Source organism: Phyllobates terribilis, unplaced genomic scaffold, assembly GCF_046119375.1.
Source record: "Phyllobates terribilis strain yellow unplaced genomic scaffold, ASM4611937v1 Scaffold_1__5_contigs__length_1240528914, whole genome shotgun sequence".
Classification (NCBI taxonomy): domain Eukaryota; kingdom Metazoa; phylum Chordata; class Amphibia; order Anura; family Dendrobatidae; genus Phyllobates; species Phyllobates terribilis.
The window spans coordinates 361658655-361679789 of NW_027362761.1; positions in this window are offsets into that span (position 1 = coordinate 361658655).

Consider the following 21135-nt stretch of genomic DNA (forward strand, 5'->3'; position numbering starts at 1 on the left):
CACTAGTATCTCACTGCTGGGGGAAGAGCACTGCACTAGTATCTCACTGCTGGGGGAAGAGCACTGCACTAGTATCTCACTGCTGAGGGAAGAGCACTGCACTAGTAACTCACTGCTGAGGGAACAGCACTGCACTAGTAACTCACTGCTGGGGGAAGAGCACTGCACTAGTATCTCACTGCTGGGGGAAGAGCACTGCACTAGTATCTCACTGCTGAGGGAAGAGCACTGCACTAGTATCTCACTGCTGAGGGAAGAGCACTGCACTAGTATCTCACTGCTGAGGGAACAGCACTGCACTAGTATCTCACTGCTGGGGGAAGAGCACTGCACTAGTATCTCACTGCTGGGGGAAGAGCACTGCACTAGTATCTCACTGCTGAGGGAAGAGCACTGCACTAGTATCTCACTGCTGAGGGAAGAGCACTGCACTAGCATCTCACTGCTGAGGGAAGAGCACTGCACTAGCATCTCACTGCTGAGGGAAGAGCACTGCACTAGTATCTCACTGCTGAGGGAGCAGCACTGCACTAGTAACTTACTGCTGGGGGAAGAGCACTGCACTAGTATTTCACTGCTGAGGGAAGAGCACTGCACTAGTAACTCACTGCTGAGGGAAGAGCACTGCACTAGTATCTCACTGCAGACGGAAGAGCACTGCACTAGTATCTCACTGCTGGGGGAAGAGCACTGCACTAGTATCTCACTGCTGGGGGAAGAGCACTGCACTAGTATCTCACTGCTGGGGGAAGAGCACTGCACTAGTATCTCACTGCTGAGGGAAGAGCACTGCACTAGTATCTCACTGCTGAGGGAAGAGCACTGCACTAGTATCTCACTGCTGAGGGAAGAGCACTGCACTAGTATCTCACTGCTGGGGGAAGAGCACTGCACTAGTATCTCACTGCTGGGGGAAGAGCACTGCACTAGTATCTCACTGCTGAGGGAAGAGCACTGCACTAGTATCTCACTGCTGAGGGAAGAGCACTGCACTAGTAACTCACTGCTGAGGGAACAGCACTGCACTAGTAACTCACTGCTGGGGGAAGAGCACTGCACTAGTATCTCACTGCTGGGGGAAGAGCACTGCACTAGTATCTCACTGCTGAGGGAAGAGCACTGCACTAGTATCTCACTGCTGAGGGAAGAGCACTGCACTAGTATCTCACTGCTGAGAGAACAGCACTGCACTAGTATCTCACTGCTGGGGGAAGAGCACTGCACTAGTATCTCACTGCTGGGGGAAGAGCACTGCACTAGTATCTCACTGCTGGGGGAAGAGCACTGCACTAGTATCTCACTGCTGAGGGAAGAGCACTGCACTAGTATCTCACTGCTGAGGGAAGAGCACTGCACTAGTATCTCACTGCTGAGGGAAGAGCACTGCACTAGTATCTCACTGCTGAGGGAAGAGCACTGCACTAGTATCTCACTGCTGGGGGAAGAGCACTGCACTAGTATCTCACTGCTGGGGGAAGAGCACTGCACTAGTATCTCACTGCTGAGGGAAGAGCACTGCACTAGTATCTCACTGCTGAGGGAAGAGCACTGCACTAGTAACTCACTGCTGAGGGAACAGCACTGCACTAGTAACTCACTGCTGGGAGAAGAGCACTGCACTAGTATCTCACTGCTGGGGGAAGAGCACTGCACTAGTATCTCACTGCTGAGGGAAGAGCACTGCACTAGTATCTCACTGCTGAGGGAAGAGCACTGCACTAGTATCTCACTGCTGAGAGAACAGCACTGCACTAGTATCTCACTGCTGGGGGAAGAGCACTGCACTAGTATCTCACTGCTGGGGGAAGAGCACTGCACTAGTATCTCACTGCTGAGGGAAGAGCACTGCACTAGCATCTCACTGCTGAGGGAAGAGCACTGCACTAGTATCTCACTGCTGAGGGAAGAGCACTGCACTAGTATCTCACTGCTGAGGGAGCAGCACTGCACTAGTAACTTACTGCTGGGGGAAGAGCACTGCACTAGTATCTCACTGCTGGGGGAAGAGAACTGCACTAGTATCTCACTGCTGAGGGAAGAGCACTGCACTAGTATCTCACTGCTGAGGGAAGAGCACTGCACTAGCATCTCACTGCTGAGGGAAGAGCACTGCACTAGTATCTCACTGCTGAGGGAACAGCACTGCACTAGTATCTCACTGCTGAGGGAACTGCACTGCACTAGTATCTCACTGCTGATGGAAGAGCACTGCACTAGTATCTCACTGCTGAGGGAACAGCACTGCACTAGTAACTCACTGCTGGGAGAAGAGCACTGCACTAGAATCTCACTGCTGGGGGAAGAGCACTGCACTAGTATCTCACTGCTGAGGGAAGAGCACTGCACTAGTATCTCACTGCTGAGGGAAGAGCACTGCACTAGCATCTCACTGCTGAGGGAAGAGCACTGCACTAGTATCTCACTGCTGAGGGAACAGCACTGCACTAGTATCTCACTGCTGAGGGAAGAGCACTGCACTAGTATCTCACTGCTGACGGAAGAGCACTGCACTAGTATCTCACTGCTGAGGGAACAGCACTGCACTAGTATCTCACTGCTGGGGGAAGAGCACTGCACTAGTATCTCACTGCTGAGGGAAGAGCACTGCACTAGTATCTCACTGCTGAGGGAAGAGCACTGCACTAGTATCTCACTGCTGAGGGAAGAGCACTGCACTAGTATCTCACTGCTGAGGGAAGAGCACTGCACTAGTATCTCACTGCTCAGGGAAGAGCACTGCACGAGTATCTCACTGCTGGGGGAAGAGCACTGCACTAGTATCTCACTGCTGAGGGAAGAGCACTGCACTAGTATGTCACTGCTGAGGGAAGAGCACTGCACTAGTATCTCACTGCTGAGGGAAGAGCACTGCACTAGTATCTCACTGCTGGGGGAAGAGCACTGCACTAGTATCTCACTGCTGAGGGAAGAGCACTGCACTATTATCTCACTGCTGAGGGAAGAGCACTGCACTAGTATCTCACTGCTGAGGGAAGAGCACTGCACGAGTATCTCACTGCTGGGGGAAGAGCACAGCACTAGTTTCTCACTGCTGAGGGAAGAGCACTGCACTAGTATCTCACTGCTGAGGGAAGAGCACTGCACTAGTATCTCACTGCTGAGGGAAGAGCACTGCACTAGTATCTCACTGCTGGGGGAAGAGCACTGCACTAGTATCTCACTGCTGAGGGAAGAGCACTGCACTAGTATCTCACTGCTGAGGGAAGAGCACTGCACTAGCATCTCACTGCTGAGGGAAGAGCACTGCACTAGTATCTCACTGCTGAGGGAACTGCACTGCACTAGTATCTCACTGCTGAGGGAACTGCACTGCACTAGTATCTCACTGCTGACGGAACAGCACTGCACTAGTATCTCACTGCTGAGGGAACAGCACTGCACTAGCATCTCACTGCTGAGGGGAGAGCACTGCACTAGCATTTCACTGCTGAGGGAAGAGCACTGCACTAGTATCTCACTGCTGAGGGAACAGCACTGCACTAGTATCTCACTGCTGAGGGTACTGCACTGCACTAGTATCTCACTGCTGATGGAAGAGCACTGCACTAGTATCTCACTGCTGAGGGAACAGCACTGCACTAGTAACTCACAGCTGGGGGAAGAGCACTGCACTAGTATCTCACTGCTGGGGGAAGAGCACTGCACTAGTATCTCACTGCTGAGGGGAGAGCACTGCACTAGTATCTCACTGCTGAGGGAACAGCACTGCACTAGCATCTCACTGCTGAGGGAAGAGCACTGCACTAGTATCTCACTGCTGAGGGAACAGCACTGCACTAGTATCTCACTGCTGAGGGAACTGCAATGCACTAGTATCTCACTGCTGACGGAAGAGCACTGCACTAGTATCTCACTGGTGAGGGAACAGCACTGCACTAGTAACTCACTGCTGGGGGAAGAGCACTGCACTAGTATCTCACTGCTGGGGGAAGAGCACTGCACTAGTATCTCACTGCTGAGGGAAGAGCACTGAACGAGTATCTCACTGCTGAGGGAAGAGCACTGCAATAGCATCTCACTGCTGAGGGAAGAGCACTGCACTAGTATCTCACTGCTGAGGGAACTGCACTGCAATAGTATCTCACTGCTGAGGGAACTGCATTGCACTAGTATCTCACTGCTGACGGAAGAGCACTGCACTAGTATCTCACTGCTGAGGGAACAGCACTGCACTAGTATCTCACTGCTGAGGGAAGAGCACTGCACTAGCATCTCACTGCTGAGGGAAGAGCACTGCACTAGTATCTCACTGCTGAGGGAACAGCACTGCACTAGCATCTCACTGCTGAGGGAAGAGCACTGCACTAGCATCTCACTGCTGAGGGAAGAGCACTGCACTAGTATGTCACTGCTGAGGGAACTGCACTGCACTAGTATCTCACTGCTGACGGAAGAGCACTGCACTAGTATCTCACTGCTGAGGGAAGAGCACTGCACTAGAATCTCACTGCTGAGGGAAGAGCACTGCACTAGCATCTCACTGCTGAGGGAAGAGCACTGCACTAGCATCTCACTGCTGAGGGAAGAGCACTGCACTAGTATCTCACTGCTGAGGGAACTGCACTGCACTAGTATCTCACTGCTGACGGAAGAGCACTGCACTAGTATCTCACTGCTGAGGGAAGAGCACTGCACTAGCATCTCACTGCTGAGGGAAGAGCACTGCACTAGTATCTCACTGCTGAGGGAACAGCACTGCACTAGTATCTCACTGCTGAGGGAACTGCACTGCACTAGTATCTCACTGCTGACGGAAGAGCACTGCACTGGCATCTCACTGCTGAGGGAAGAGCACTGCACTAGCATCTCACTGCTGAGGGAAGAGCACTGCAGTAGTATGTCACTGCTGAGGGAACTGCACTGCACTAGTATCTCACTGCTGACGGAAGAGCACTGCACTAGTATCTCACTGCTGAGGGAAGAGCACTGCACTAGAATCTCACTGCTGAGGGAAGAGCACTGCACTAGCATCTCACTGCTGAGGGAAGAGCACTGCACTAGCATCTCACTGCTGAGGGAAGAGCACTGCACTAGTATCTCACTGCTGAGGGAACTGCACTGCACTAGTATCTCACTGCTGACGGAAGAGCACTGCACTAGTATCTCACTGCTGAGGGAAGAGCACTGCACTAGCATCTCACTGCTGAGGGAAGAGAACTGCACTAGTATCTCACTGCTGAGGGAACTGCACTGCATTAGTATCTCACTGCTGACGGAAGAGCACTGCACTAGTATCTCACTGCTGAGGGAAGAGCACTGCACTAGAATCTCACTGCTGAGGGAAGAGCACTGCACTAGTATCTCACTGCTGAGGGAAGAGCACTGCACTAGCATCTCACTGCTGAGGGAAGAGCACTGCACTAGTATCTCACTGCTGAGGGAACAGCACTGCACTAGTATCTCACTGCTGAGGGAACTGCACTGCACTAGTATCTCACTGCTGACGGAAGAGCACTGCATTAGTATCTCACTGCTGAGGGAAGAGCACTGCACTAGCATCTCACTGCTGAGGGAAGAGCACTGCACTAGTATCTCACTGCTGAGGGAACTGCACTGCACTAGTATCTCACTGCTGACGGAACAGCACTGCACTAGTATCTCACTGCTGAGGGAACAGCACTGCACTAGCATCTCACTGCTGAGGGGAGAGCACTGCACTAGCATTTCACTGCTGAGGGAAGAGCACTGCACTAGTATCTCACTGCTGAGGGAACAGCACTGCACTAGTATCTCACTGCTGAGGGAACTGCACTGCACTAGTATCTCACTGCTGACGGAAGAGCACTGCACTAGTATCTCACTGCTGAGGGAACAGCACTGCACTAGTAACTCACAGCTGGGGAAGAGCACTGCACTAGTATCTCACTGCTGGGGGAAGAGCACTGCACTAGTATCTCACTGCTGAGGGAAGAGCACTGCACTAGTATCTCACTGCTGAGGGAACAGCACTGCACTAGCATCTCACTGCTGAGGGAAGAGCACTGCACTAGTATCTCACTGCTGAGGGAACAGAACTGCACTAGTATCTCACTGCTGAGGGAACTGCAATGCACTAGTATCTCACTGCTGACGGAAGAGCACTGCACTAGTATCTCACTGGTGAGGGAACAGCACTGCACTAGTAACTCACTGCTGGGGGAAGAGCACTGCACTAGTATCTCACTGCTGGGGGAAGAGCACTGCACTAGTATCTCACTGCTGAGGGAAGAGCACTGAACTAGTATCTCACTGCTGAGGGAAGAGCACTGCAATAGCATCTCACTGCTGAGGGAAGAGCACTGCACTAGTATCTCACTGCTGAGGGAACTGCACTGCAATAGTATCTCACTGCTGAGTGAACTGCATTGCACTAGTATCTCACTGCTGACGGAAGAGCATTGCACTAGTATCTCACTGCTGAGGGGAGAGCACTGCACTAGCATTTCACTGCTGAGGGAAGAGCACTGCACTAGTATCTCACTGCTGAGGGAACAGCACTGCACTAGTATCTCACTGCTGAGGGAACTGCACTGCACTAGTATCTCACTGCTGACGGAAGAGCACTGCACTAGTATCTCACTGCTGAGGGAACAGCACTGCACTAGTAACTCACAGCTGGGGAAGAGCACTGCACTAGTATCTCACTGCTGGGGGAAGAGCACTGCACTAGTATCTCACTGCTGAGGGAAGAGCACTGCACTAGTATCTCACTGCTGAGGGAACAGCACTGCACTAGCATCTCACTGCTGAGGGAAGAGCACTGCACTAGTATCTCACTGCTGAGGGAACAGAACTGCACTAGTATCTCACTGCTGAGGGAACTGCAATGCACTAGTATCTCACTGCTGACGGAAGAGCACTGCACTAGTATCTCACTGGTGAGGGAACAGCACTGCACTAGTAACTCACTGCTGGGGGAAGAGCACTGCACTAGTATCTCACTGCTGGGGGAAGAGCACTGCACTAGTATCTCACTGCTGAGGGAAGAGCACTGAACTAGTATCTCACTGCTGAGGGAAGAGCACTGCAATAGCATCTCACTGCTGAGGGAAGAGCACTGCACTAGTATCTCACTGCTGAGGGAACTGCACTGCAATAGTATCTCACTGCTGAGTGAACTGCATTGCACTAGTATCTCACTGCTGACGGAAGAGCATTGCACTAGTATCTCACTGCTGAGGGAACAGCACTGCACTAGTATCTCACTGCTGAGGGAAGAGCACTGCACTAGCATCTCACTGCTGAGGGAAGAGCACTGCACTAGTATCTCACTGCTGAGGGAACAGCACTGCACTAGTATCTCACTGCTGAGGGAACTGCACTGCACTAGTATCTCACTGCTGACGGAAGAGCACTGCACTAGTATCTCACTGCTGAGGGAAGAGCACTGCACTAGCATCTCACTGCTGAGGGAAGAGCACTGCACTAGTATCTCACTGCTGAGGGAACAGCACTGCACTAGTATCTCACTGCTGAGGGAACTGCACTGCACTAGTATCTCACTGCTGACGGAAGAGCACTGCACTAGCATCTCACTGCTGAGGGAAGAGCACTGCACTAGCATCTCACTGCTGAGGGAAGAGCACTGCACTAGTATGTCACTGCTGAGGGAACTGCACTGCACTAGTATCTCACTGCTGACGGAAGAGCACTGCACTAGTATCTCACTGCTGAGGGAAGAGCACTGCACTAGAATCTCACTGCTGAGGGAAGAGCACTGCACTAGCATCTCACTGCTGAGGGAAGAGCACTGCACTAGCATCTCACTGCTGAGGGAAGAGCACTGCACTAGTATCTCACTGCTGAGGGAACTGCACTGCACTAGTATCTCACTGCTGACGGAAGAGCACTGCACTAGTATCTCACTGCTGAGGGAAGAGCACTGCACTAGCATCTCACTGCTGAGGGAAGAGCACTGCACTAGTATCTCACTGCTGAGGGAACTGCACTGCACTAGTATCTCACTGCTGACGGAAGAGCACTGCACTAGTATCTCACTGCTGAGGGAAGAGCACTGCACTAGAATCTCACTGCTGAGGGAAGAGCACTGCACTAGTATCTCACTGCTGAGGGAAGAGCACTGCACTAGCATCTCACTGCTGAGGGAAGAGCACTGCACTAGCATCTCACTGCTGAGGGAAGAGCACTGCACTAGTATCTCACTGCTGAGGGTACAGCACTGCACTAGTATCTCACTGCTGAGGGAACTGCACTGCACTAGTATCTCACTGCTGACGGAAGAGCACTGCATTAGTATCTCACTGCTGAGGGAAGAGCACTGCACTAGCATCTCACTGCTGAGGGAAGAGCACTGCACTAGTATCTCACTGCTGAGGGAACTGCACTGCACTAGTATCTCACTGCTGACGGAAGAGCACTGCACTAGTATCTCACTGCTGGGGGAAGAGCACTGCACTAGTATCTCACTGCTGACGGAAGAGCACTGCACTAGAATCTCACTGCTGAGGGAAGAGCACTGCACTAGAATCTCACTGCTGAGGGAAGAGCACTGTACTAGTATCTCAATGCTGAGGGAAGAGCACTGCACTAGTATCTCACTGCTGAGGGAAGAGCACTGCACTAGTATCTCACTGCTGAGGGAAGAGCACTGCACTAGTATCTCACTGCTGAGGGAAGAGCACTGCACTAGTATCTCTCCTGAGGGAAGAGCACTGCACTAGTATCTCACTGCTGGCGGAAGAGCACTTCACTAGTATCTCTCCTGAGGGAAGAGCACTGCACTAGTATCTCACTGCTGACGGAAGAGCACTGCACTAGTGTTTCACTGCTGAGGGAAGAGCACTGCACTAGTATGTCTCCTGAGGGAAGAGCACTGCACTAGTATCTCACTGCTGACGGAAGAGCACTGCACTAGTATCTCACTGCTGTTGAAAGAGCACTGCACTAGTATCTCTCCTGAGGGAAGAGCACTGCACTAGTATCTCTCTTGAGGGAAGAGCACTGCACTAGTATCTCACTGCTGACGGAAGAGCATGCACTAGTATCTCACTGCTGACGGAAGAGCACTGCACTAGTATCTCTCCTGAGGGAAGAGCACTGCACTAGTATCTCACTGCTGATGGAAGAGCACTGCACTAGAATCTCTCCTGAGGGAAGAGCACTGCACTAGTATCTCACTGCTGAGGGAAGAGCACTGTACTAGTATCTCTCCTGAGGGAAGAGCACTACGCTAGTATCTCTCCTGAGGGAAGAGCACTGCACTAGTATCTCACTGCTGACGGAAGAGCACTGCACTAGTATCTCACTACTGACGGAAGAACACTGCACTAGTACTTCTCCTGAGGGAAGAGCACTGCACTAGTATCTCACTGCTGACGGAAGAGCACTGCACTAGTATTTCACTGCTGAGGGAAGAGCACTGCACTAGTATCTCTCCTGAGGGAAGAGCACTGCACTAGTATCTCACTGCTGACGGAAGAGCACTGCACTAGTATCTCACTGCTGAGGGAAAAGCACTGCACTAGTATCTCTCCTGAGGGAAGAGCACTGCACTAGTATCTCACTGCTGAGGGAACAGCACTGCACTAGTATTTCACTTCTGAGGGAAGAGCACTGCACTAGTATCTCTCCTGAGGAAAGAGCACTGCACTAGTATCTCACTGCTGACGGAAGAGCATGCACTAGTATCTCACTGCTGACGGAAGAGCACTGCACTAGTATCTCTCCTGAGGGAAGAGCACTGCACTAGTATCTCACTGCTGATGGAAGAGCACTGCACTAGTATCTCTCCTGAGGGAAGAGCACTACACTAGTATCTCACTGCTGAGGGAAGAGCACTGCACTAGTATCTCTCCTGAGGGAAGAGCAATGCGCTAGTATCTCTCCTGAGGGAAGAGCACTGCACTAGTATCTCACTGCTGACGGAAGAGCACTGCACTAGTATCTCACTGCTGACGGAAGAGCACTGCACTAGTATCTCTCCTGAGGGAAGAGTACTGCACTAGTATCTCACTGCTGACGGAAGAGCACTGCACTAGTATTTCACTGCTGAGGGAAGAGCATTGCACTAGTATCTCTCCTGAGGGAAGAGCACTGCACTAGTATCTCACTGCTGACGGAAGAGCACTGCACTAGTATCTCACTGCTGAGGGAAGAGCACTGCACTAGTATCTCACTGCTGAGGGAACAGCACTGCACTAGTATTTCACTGCTGAGGGAAGAGCACTGCACTAGTATCTCACTGCTCAGGGAAGAGCACTGCACTAGTAACTCACTGCTGAGGGAAGAGCACTGCACTAGTATCTCACTGCTGAGGGAACAACACTGCACTAGTATCTCACTGCTGAGGGAAGAGCACTGCACTAGTATCTCTCCTGAGGGAAGAGCACTGCACTAGTAACTCACTGCTGAGGGAACAGCACTGCACTAGTAACTCACTGCTGAGGGAAGAGCACTGCACTAGTATCTCACTGCTGAGGGAAGAGAACTGCACTAGTATCTCACTGCTGAGGGAAGAGCACTGCACTAGTAACTCTCCTGAGGGAAGAGCACTGCACTAGTATCTCACTGCTGAGGGAAGAGCACTGCACTAGTATCTCTCCTGAGGGAAGAGCACTGCACTAGTATCTCACTGCTGACGGAAGAGCACTGCACTAGTATCTCACTGCTGACGGAAGAGCACTGCACTAGTATCTCTCCTGAGGGAAGAGCACTGCACTAGTATCTCTCCTGAGGGAAGAGCACTGCACTAGTATCTCACTGATGACGGAAGAGCATGCACTAGTATCTCACTGCTGATGGAAGAGCACTGCACTAGTATCTCTCATGAGGGAAGAGCACTGCACTAGTATCTCACTGCTGAGGGAACAGCACTGCACTAGTATCTCTCCTGAGGGAAGAGCAATGCACTAGTACCTCTCCTGAGGGAAGAGCACTGCACTAGTATTTCACTGCTGACGGAAGAGCACTGCACTAGTATCTCACTGCTGACGGAAGAGCACTGCACTAGTATCTCTCCTGAGGGAAGAGCACTGCACTAGTATCTCACTGCTGACGGAAGAGCACTGCACTAGTATTTCACTGCTGAGGGAAGAGCACTGCACTAGTGTCTATCCTGAGGGAAGAGCACTGCACTAGTATCTCACTGCTGACGGAAGAGCACTGCACTAGTATCTCACTGCTGAGGGAAGAGCACTGCACTAGTGTCTCACTGCTGAGGGAACAGCACTGCACTAGTATTTCACTCCTGAGGGAACAGCACTGCACTAGTATCTCACTGCTGAGGGAAGAGCACAGCACTAGTAACTAACTGCTGAGGGAAGAGCACTGCACTAGTATCTCACTGCTGAGGGAACAACACTGCACTAGTATCTCACTGCTGAGGGAAGAGCACTGCACTAGTAACTCTCCTGAGGGAAGAGCACTGCACTAGTAACTCACTGCTGAGGGAACAGCACTGCACTAGTAACTCACTGCTGAGGGAAGAGCACTGCACTAGTATCTCACTGCTGAGGGAAGAGCACTGCACTAGTATCTCGCTGCTGAGGGAACAGCACTGCACTAGTAACTCACTGCTGAGGGAAGAGCACTGCACTAGTATCTCACTGCTGGGGAAAGAGCACTGCACTAGTATCTCTCCTGAGGGAAGAGCACTGCACTAGTATCTCACTGCTGACGGAAGAGCACTGCACTAGTATCTCACTGCTGATGGAAGAGCACTGCACTAGTATCTCACTGCTGAGGGAAGAGCACTGCACTAGTATCTCACTGCTGAGGGAAGAGCACTGCACTAGTATCTCACTGCTGAGGGAAGAGCACTGCACTAGTATCTCACTGCTGAGGGAAGAGCACTGCACTAGTATCTCACTGCAGAGGGAAGAGCACTGCACTAGTATCTCACTGCTGAGGGAAGAGCACTGCACTAGCAACTCACTGCTGAGAGAAGAGCACTGCACTAGCATCTCACTGCTGAGGGAAGAGCACTGCACTAGTATCTCACTGCTGAGGGAAGAGCACTGCACTAGTATCTCACTGCTGAGGGAAGAGCACTGCACTAGTATCTCACTGTTGAGGGAAGAGCACTGCACTAGTATCTCACTGCTGAGGGAAGAGCACTGCACTAGCGTCTCACTGCTGAGGGAAGAGCACTGCACTAGTAGCTCACTGCTGAGGGGAGACAACTGCACTAGTATCTCTCCTGAGGGAAGAGCACTGCACTAGTAACGCACGGCTGAGGGAAGAGCACTGCACTAGTAGCTCACTGCTGAGGGGAGAGCACTTCACTAGTAGCTCACTGCTGAGGGAAGAGCACTGCACTAGTAGCTCACTGCTGAGGGAAGAGCACTGCACTAGTAGCTCACTGCTGAGGGGAGAGCACTGCACTAGTATCTCACTGCTGAGGGAACTGCACTGCACTAATATCTCACTGCTTACGGAAGAGCACTGCACTAGTATCTCACTGCTGGGGGAAGAGCACTGCACTAGTATCTCACTGCTGACGGAAGAGCACTGCTCTAGTATCTCACTGCTGATGGAAGAGCACTGCACTAGTATCTCACTGCTGAGGGAAGAGCACTGCACTAGAATCTCACTGCTGAGGGAAGAGCACTGCACTAGTATCTCACTGCTGAGGGAAGAGCACTGCACTAGTATCTCTCCTGAGGGAAGAGCACTGCACTAGTATCTCACTGCTGGCGGAAGAGCACTGCACTAGTATCCCTCCTGAGGGAAGAGCACTGCACTAGTATCTCAATGCTGACGGAAGAGCACTGCACTAGTATTTCACTGCTGAGGGAAGAGCACTGCACTAGTATCTCTCCTGAGGGAAGAGCACTGCACTAGTATCTCACTGCTGACGGAAGAGCACTGCACTAGTATCTCACTGCTGTTGAAAGAGCACTGCACTAGTATCTCTCCTGAGGGAAGAGCACTGCACTAGTATCTCTCCTGAGGGAAGAGCACTGCAGTAGTATCTCACTGCTGACGGAAGAGCATGAACTAGTATCTCACTGCTGACGGAAGAGCACTGCACTAGTATCTCTCCTGAGGGAAGAGCACTGCACTAGTATCTCACTGCTGATGGAAGAGCACTGCACTGGTATCTCTCCTGAGGGAAGAGCACTGCACTAGTATCTCACTGCTGAGGGAAGAGCACTGCACTAGTATCTCTCCTGAGGGAAGAGCACTGCGCTAGTATCTCTCCTGAGGGAAGAGCACTGCACTAGTATCTCACTGCTGACGGAAGAGCACTGCACTAGTATTTCACTGCTGAGGGAAGAGCACTGCACTAATATCTCTCCTGAGGGAAGAGCACTGCACTAGTATCTCACTGCTGACGGAAGAGCACTGCACTAGTATCTCACTGCTGAGGGAAGAGCACTGCACTAGTATCTCACTGCTGAGGGAACAGCACTGCACTAGTATCTCACTGCTGAGGGAACAACACTGCACTAGTTTCGCACTGCTGAGGGAAGAGCACTGCACTAGTATCTCTCCTGAGGGAAGAGCACTGCACTAGTAACTCACTGCTGAGGGAACAGCACTGCAATAGTAACTCACTGCTGAGGGAAGAGCACTGCACTAGTATCTCACTGCTGAGGGAAGAGCACTGCACTAGTATCTCACTGCTGAGGGAAGAGCACTGCACTAGTATCTCACTGCTGAGGGAATTGCACTGCACTAGTAACTCTCCTGAGGGAAGAGCACTGCACTAGTATCTCACTGCTGAGGGAACAGCACTGCACTACTATTTCACTGCTGAGGGAAGAGCACTGCACTAGTATCTCTCCTGAGGGAAGAGCACTGCACTAGTATCTCACTGCTGACGGAAGAGCACTGCACTAGTATCTCACTGCTGAGGGAAGAGCACTGCCCTAGTATCTCTCCTGAGGGAAGAGCACTGCACTAGTATCTCTTCTGAGGGAAGAGCACTGCACTAGTATCTCACTGCTGACGGAAGAGCATGCACTAGTATCTCACTGCTGACGGAAGAGCACTGCACTAGTATCTCTCCTGAGGGAAGAGCACTGCACTAGTATCTCACTGCTGAGGGAAGAGCACTGCACTAGTATCTCTCCTGAGGGAAGAGCAATGCACTAGTATCTCTCCTGAGGGAAGAGCACTGCACTAGTATCTCACTGCTGACGGAAGAGCACTGCACTAGTATCTCACTGCTGACGGAAGAGCACTGCACTAGTATCTCTCTTGAGGGAAGAGCACTGCACTAGTATCTCTCCTGAGGGAAGAGCACTGCACTAGTATCTCACTGCTGACGGAAGAGCACTGCACTAGTATTTCACTGCTGAGGGAAGAGAATTGCACTAGTATCTCTCCTGAGGGAAGAGCACTGCACTAGTATCTCATTGCTGACTGAAGTGCACTGCACTACTATCTCACTGCTGAGGGAAGAGCACTGCACTAGTATCTCACTGCTGAGGGAACAGCACTGCACTAGTATTTCACTGCTGAGGGAAGAGCACTGCACTAGTATCTCACTGCTCAGGGAAGAGCACTGCACTAGTAACTCACTGCTGAGGGAAGAGCACTGCACTAGTATCTCACTGCTGAGGGAACAACACTGCACTAGTATCTCACTGCTGAGGGAAGAGCACTGCACTAGTATCTCACTGCTGAGGGAACAGCACTGCACTAGTATTTCACTGCTGAGGGAAGAGCACTGCACTAGTATCTCACTGCTCAGGGAAGAGCACTGCACTAGTAACTCACTGCTGAGGGAAGAGCACTGCACTAGTATCTCACTGCTGAGGGAACAACACTGCACTAGTATCTCACTGCTGAGGGAAGAGCACTGCACTAGTATCTCTCCTGAGGGAAGAGCACTGCACTAGTAACTCACAGCTGAGGGAACAGCACTGCACTAGTAACTCACTGCTGAGGGAAGAGCACTGCACTAGTATCTCACTGCTGAGGAAACAGCACTGCACTAGTATCTCACTGCTGAGGGAAGAGCACTGCACTAGTAACTCTCCTGAGGGAAGAGCACTGCACTAGTATCTCACTGCTGACGGAAGAGCACTGCACTAATATTTCACTGCTGAGGGAAGAGCACTGCACTACTATCTCTCCTGAGGGAAGAGCACTGCACTAGTATCTCACTGCTGACGGAAGAGCACTGCACTAGTATCTCACTGCTGAGGGAAGAGCACTGCACTAGTATCTCTCCTGAGGGAAGAGCACTGCACTAGTATCTCTCCTGAGGGAAGAGCACTGCACTAGTATCTCACTGCTGACGGAAGAGCATGCACTAGTATCTCACTGCTGATGGAAGAGCACTGCACTAGTATCTCTCCTGAGGGAAGAGCACTGCACTAGTATTTCACTGCTGAGGGAAGAGCACTGCACTAGTATCTCTCCTGAGGGAAGAGCACTGCACTAGTACCTCTCCTGAGGGAAGAGCACTGCACTAGTATCTCACTGCTGACGGAAGAGCACTGCACTAGTATCTCACTGCTGACGGAAGAGCACTGCACTAGTATCTCTCCTGAGGGAAGAGCACTGCACTAGTATCTCACTGCTGACGGAAGAGCACTGCACTAGTATCTCTCCTGAGGGAAGAGCACTGCACTAGTATCTCACTGCTGACGGAAGAGCACTGCACTAGTATCTCACTGCTGAGGGAAGAGCACTGCACTAGTGTCTCACTGCTGAGGGAACAGCACTGCACTAGTATTTCACTGCTGAGGGAACAGCACTGCACTACTATTTCACTGCTGAGGGAAGAGCACTGCCCTAGTATCTCTCCTGAGGGAAGAGCACTGCACTAGTATCTCTTCTGAGGGAAGAGCACTGCACTAGTATCTCACTGCTGACGGAAGAGCATGCACTAGTATCTCACTGCTGACGGAAGAGCACTGCACTAGTATCTCTCCTGAGGGAAGAGCACTGCACTAGTATCTCACTGCTGAGGGAAGAGCACTGCACTAGTATCTCTCCTGAGGGAAGAGCAATGCACTAGTATCTCTCCTGAGGGAAGAGCACTGCACTAGTATCTCACTGCTGACGGAAGAGCACTGCACTAGTATCTCACTGCTGACGGAAGAGCACTGCACTAGTATCTCTCTTGAGGGAAGAGCACTGCACTAGTATCTCTCCTGAGGGAAGAGCACTGCACTAGTATCTCACTGCTGACGGAAGAGCACTGCACTAGTATTTCACTGCTGAGGGAAGAGAATTGCACTAGTATCTCTCCTGAGGGAAGAGCACTGCACTAGTATCTCATTGCTGACTGAAGTGCACTGCACTACTATCTCACTGCTGAGGGAAGAGCACTGCACTAGTATCTCACTGCTGAGGGAACAGCACTGCACTAGTATTTCACTGCTGAGGGAAGAGCACTGCACTAGTATCTCACTGCTCAGGGAAGAGCACTGCACTAGTAACTCACTGCTGAGGGAAGAGCACTGCACTAGTATCTCACTGCTGAGGGAACAACACTGCACTAGTATCTCACTGCTGAGGGAAGAGCACTGCACTAGTATCTCACTGCTGAGGGAACAGCACTGCACTAGTATTTCACTGCTGAGGGAAGAGCACTGCACTAGTATCTCACTGCTCAGGGAAGAGCACTGCACTAGTAACTCACTGCTGAGGGAAGAGCACTGCACTAGTAACTCTCCTGAGGGAAGAGCACTGCACTAGTATCTCACTGCTGAGGGAACAGCACTGCACTACTATTTCACTGCTGAGGGAAGAGCACTGCACTAGTATCTCTCCTGAGGGAAGAGCACTGCACTAGTATCTCACTGCTGACGGAAGAGCACTGCACTAGTATCTCACTGCTGAGGGAAGAGCACTGCCCTAGTATCTCTCCTGAGGGAAGAGCACTGCACTAGTATCTCTCCTGAGGGAAGAGCACTGCACTAGTATCTCACTGCTGACGGAAGAGCACTGCACTAGTATCTCACTGCTGAGGGAAGAGCACTGCACTAGTATCTCTCCTGAGGGAAGAGCACTGCACTAGTATCTCTCCTGAGGGAAGAGCACTGCACTAGTATCTCACTGCTGACGGAAGAGCATGCACTAGTATCTCACTGCTGATGGAAGAGCACTGCACTAGTATCTCTCCTGAGGGAAGAGCACTGCACTAGTATTTCACTGCTGAGGGAAGAGCACTGCACTAGTATCTCTCCTGAGGGAAGAGCACTGCACTAGTACCTCTCCTGAGGGAAGAGCACTGCACTAGTATCTCACTGCTGACGGAAGAGCACTGCACTAGTATCTCACTGCTGACGGAAGAGCACTGCACTAGTATCTCTCCTGAGGGAAGAGCACTGCACTAGTATCTCACTGCTGACGGAAGAGCACTGCACTAGTATCTCTCCTGAGGGAAGAGCACTGCACTAGTATCTCACTGCTGACGGAAGAGCACTGCACTAGTATCTCACTGCTGAGGGAAGAGCACTGCACTAGTGTCTCACTGCTGAGGGAACAGCACTGCACTAGTATTTCACTGCTGAGGGAACAGCACTGCACTAGTATCTCACTGCTGAGGGAAGAGCACAGCACTAGTAACTCACTGCTGGGGGAAGAGCACTGCACTAGTATCTCACTGCTGAGGGAACAACACTGCACTAGTATCTCACTGCTGAGGGAAGAGCACTGCACTAGTATCTCTCCTGAGGGAAGAGCACTGCACTAGTAACTCACTGCTGAGGGAACAGCACTGCACTAGTAACTCACTGCTGAGGGAAGAGCACTGCACTAGTATCTCACTGCTGAGGGAAGAGCACTGCACTAGTATCTCGCTGCTGAGGGAACAGCACTGCACTAGTAACTCACTGCTGAGGGAAGAGCACTGCACTAGTATCTCACTGCTGAGGAAAGAGCACTGCACTAGTATCTCTCCTGAGGGAAGAGCACTGCACTAGTATCTCACTGCTGAGGGAAGAGCACTGCACTAGTATCTCACTGCTGAGGGAAGAGCACTGCACTAGTATCTCACTGCTGAGGGAAGAGCACTGCACTAGTATCTCACTTCACTATTCATGAAGATGGATATCAAATATGATATCTCTATGACGCTCAGAAGCTCAGAATCCATTTCCCAGGTTCCTGGAGGTCTCCCAGCCACGAAAACCACACCATCACAATTGGAAAAAGGTGAACATCTCAAAAATGTGGTCCCTGTGTTTGTGACAGTCAAGTGCATTATTAAAATTGACATTAAAAGTTTGTACCGTTAGACAATAGGATTGGAGGGAAAATCCAGGGTATACCAGTATGCTTGCTGTGGGCTGACGTTTTATGGCGATCATAAATATTCCTGGTTTTGGGGGAAGTAGAGAAAGTTCTACGGATGTCCCTTCCAAATGAACAGGGGGTGGAGATTTAAGGCATCTCTCATTTTTAAAACTAAGACAAAAATACATTTTGCCTGACAGTAGCTCACTGCTGAGGGAACAGCACTGCACTAGTAGCTCACTGCTGAGGGGAGAGCACTGCACTAGTAGCTCACTGCTGAAGGGAGAGCACTGCACTAGTAGCTCACTGCTGAGGGGAGAGCACTGCACTAGTAGCCCACTGCTGAGGGGAGAGCACTGCACTAGTATCTCTCCTGAGGGAAGAGCACTGCACTAGTAACTCACTGCTGAGGGAAGGGCCCTGCACTAGTAGCTCACTGGTGAGGGGAGAGCACTGCACTAGTAGCACACTGCTGAGGGGAGAGCACTGCACTAGTAGCTCACTGCTGAGGGGAGAGCACTGCACTGGTAGCTTTCTGCTGAGGGGAGAGCACTGCTCTAGTATCTCTGCTGATGGGAGAGCATTGCACTAGTAGTTCACTGCTGAGGGGAGAGCACTGCACTAGTAGCTCACTGCTGAGGGAAGAGCACTGCACTAGTATCTCTGCTGAGGGAAGAGCACTGCACTAGTCACTCAGAGCTGAGGGAAGAGCCCTGCACTAGTAGCTCACTACTGAGCAGACAGCACTGCACTAGTAGCTCACTGCTTAGGGGACAGCACTGCACTAGAATCTCACTGCTGAGGGTAGAGCAATGCACTAGTTACTCACTGCTTAGGGGAGAGCACTGAACTGGTAGCTCACTGCTGAGGGGAGAGCACTGCACTAGTAGCTCACTGCTGAGGGGAGAGTACTGCACTAATAGCTCACTGATGAGGGAAGAGAACTGCACTAGTATCTCATTGCTGAGGGGAGAGCACTGCACTAGTAGCTCACTGCTGAGGGAAGAGCACTGCACTAGTAGCTCACTGCTGAGGGAAGAGCACCGCACTGGTAGCTCACTGCTGAGGGGAGAGCAATGCACTAGTAACTCACTGCTGAGGGAAGAGCACTGCACTAGTATCCCTGCTGAGGGAAGAGCACTGCACTAGTAGCTCACTTCTGAGGGAAGAGCACTGCACTGGTAGCTTACTGCTGAGGGGAAAGCACTGCACTAGTAGCTCACTGCTGAGGGGAAAGCACTGCACTAGTAGCTCACTGCTGAGGGAAGAGCAATGCACTGGTAGCTCACTGCTGAGGGGAGAGCACTGCACTAGTATCTCTGCTGAGGGAAGAGCACTGCACTAGTATCTCTGCTGAGGGAAGAGCACTGCACTAGTATCTGTGCTGAGGGAAGAGCACTGCACTAGTATCTCTGCTGAGGGAAGAGCACTGCACTAGTAGCTCACTGCTGAGGGAAGAGCACTGCACTGGTAGCTCACTGCTGAGGGGCGAGAACTGTACTAGTATCTCTGCTGAGGGAAGAGCACTGCACTAGTAACTCACTGCTGAGGGAAGAGCACTGCATTGGTAGCTCACTGCTGAGGGGAGAGCACTGCACTAGTAGCTGACTGCTGAGGGAAGAGCACTGCACTAGTATCTCACTGCTGAGTGAAGAGCACTGCACTAGTATCTCACTGCTGAGGGGAGAGCACTGCACTAGTAGCTCACTGCTGAGGGGAGAGTACTGCACTAGCAGCTCACTGCTGAGGGAAGAGAACTGCAGTAGTATCTCATTGCGGAGGGAAGAGCACTGCACTAGTAGCTCACTGCTGAGGGAAGAGCACTGCACTAGTAGCTCACTGCTGAGGGAAGAGCACCGCACTGGTAGCTCACTGCTGAGGGGAGAGCATTGCACTAGTAACTCACTGCTGAGGGAAGAGCACTGCACTACTAACTCACTGCTGAGGGAAGGGCCCTGCACTAGTAGCTCACTGGTGAGGGGAGAGGACTGCACTAGTAGCACACTGCTGAGGGGAGAGCACTGCACTAGTAGCTCACTGCTGAGGGGAGAGCACTGCACTGGTAGCTTTCTGCTGAGGGGAGAGCACTGCTCTAGTATCTCTGCTGATGGGAGAGCACTGCACTAGTAGTTCACTGCTGAGGGGAGAGCACTGCACTAGTAGCTCACTGCTGAGGGAAGAGCACTGCACTAGTATCTCTGCTGAGGGAAGAGCACTGCACTAGTCACTCAGAGCTGAGGGAAGAGCCCTGCACTAGTAGCTCACTACTGAGCAGACAGCACTGCACTAGTAGCCCACTGCTTAGGGGACAGCACTGCACTAGAATCTCACTGCTGAGGGGAGAGCAATGCACTAGTTACTCACTGCTTAGGGGAGAGCACTGAACTGGTAGCTCACTGCTGAGGGGAGAGCACTGCACTAGTAGCTCACTGCTGAGGGGAGAGTACTGCACTAATAGCTCACTGATGAGGGAAGAGAACTGCACTAGTATCTCACTGCTGAGGGGAGAGCACTGCACTAGTAGCTCACTGCTGAGGGAAGAGCACTGCACTAGTAGCTCACTGCTGAGGGAAGAGCACCGCACTGGTAGCTCACTGCTGAGGGGAGAGCAATGCACTAGTAACTCACTGCTGAGGGAAGAGCACTGCACTAGTATCCCTGCTGAGGGAAGAGCACTGCACTAGTAGCTCACTTCTGAGGGAAGAGCACTGCACTGGTAGCTTACTGCTGAGGGGAAAGCACTGCACTAGTAGCTCACTGCTGAGGGGAAAGCACTGCACTAGTAGCTCACTGCTGAGGGAAGAGCAATGCACTGGTAGCTCACTGCTGAGGGGAGAGCACTGCACTAGTATCTCACTGCTGAGGGAAGAGCACTGCACTAGTATCTCTGCTGAGGGAAGAGCACTGCACTAGTATCTCTGCTGAGGGAAGAGCACTGCACTAGTATCTGTGCTGAGGGAAGAGCACTGCACTAGT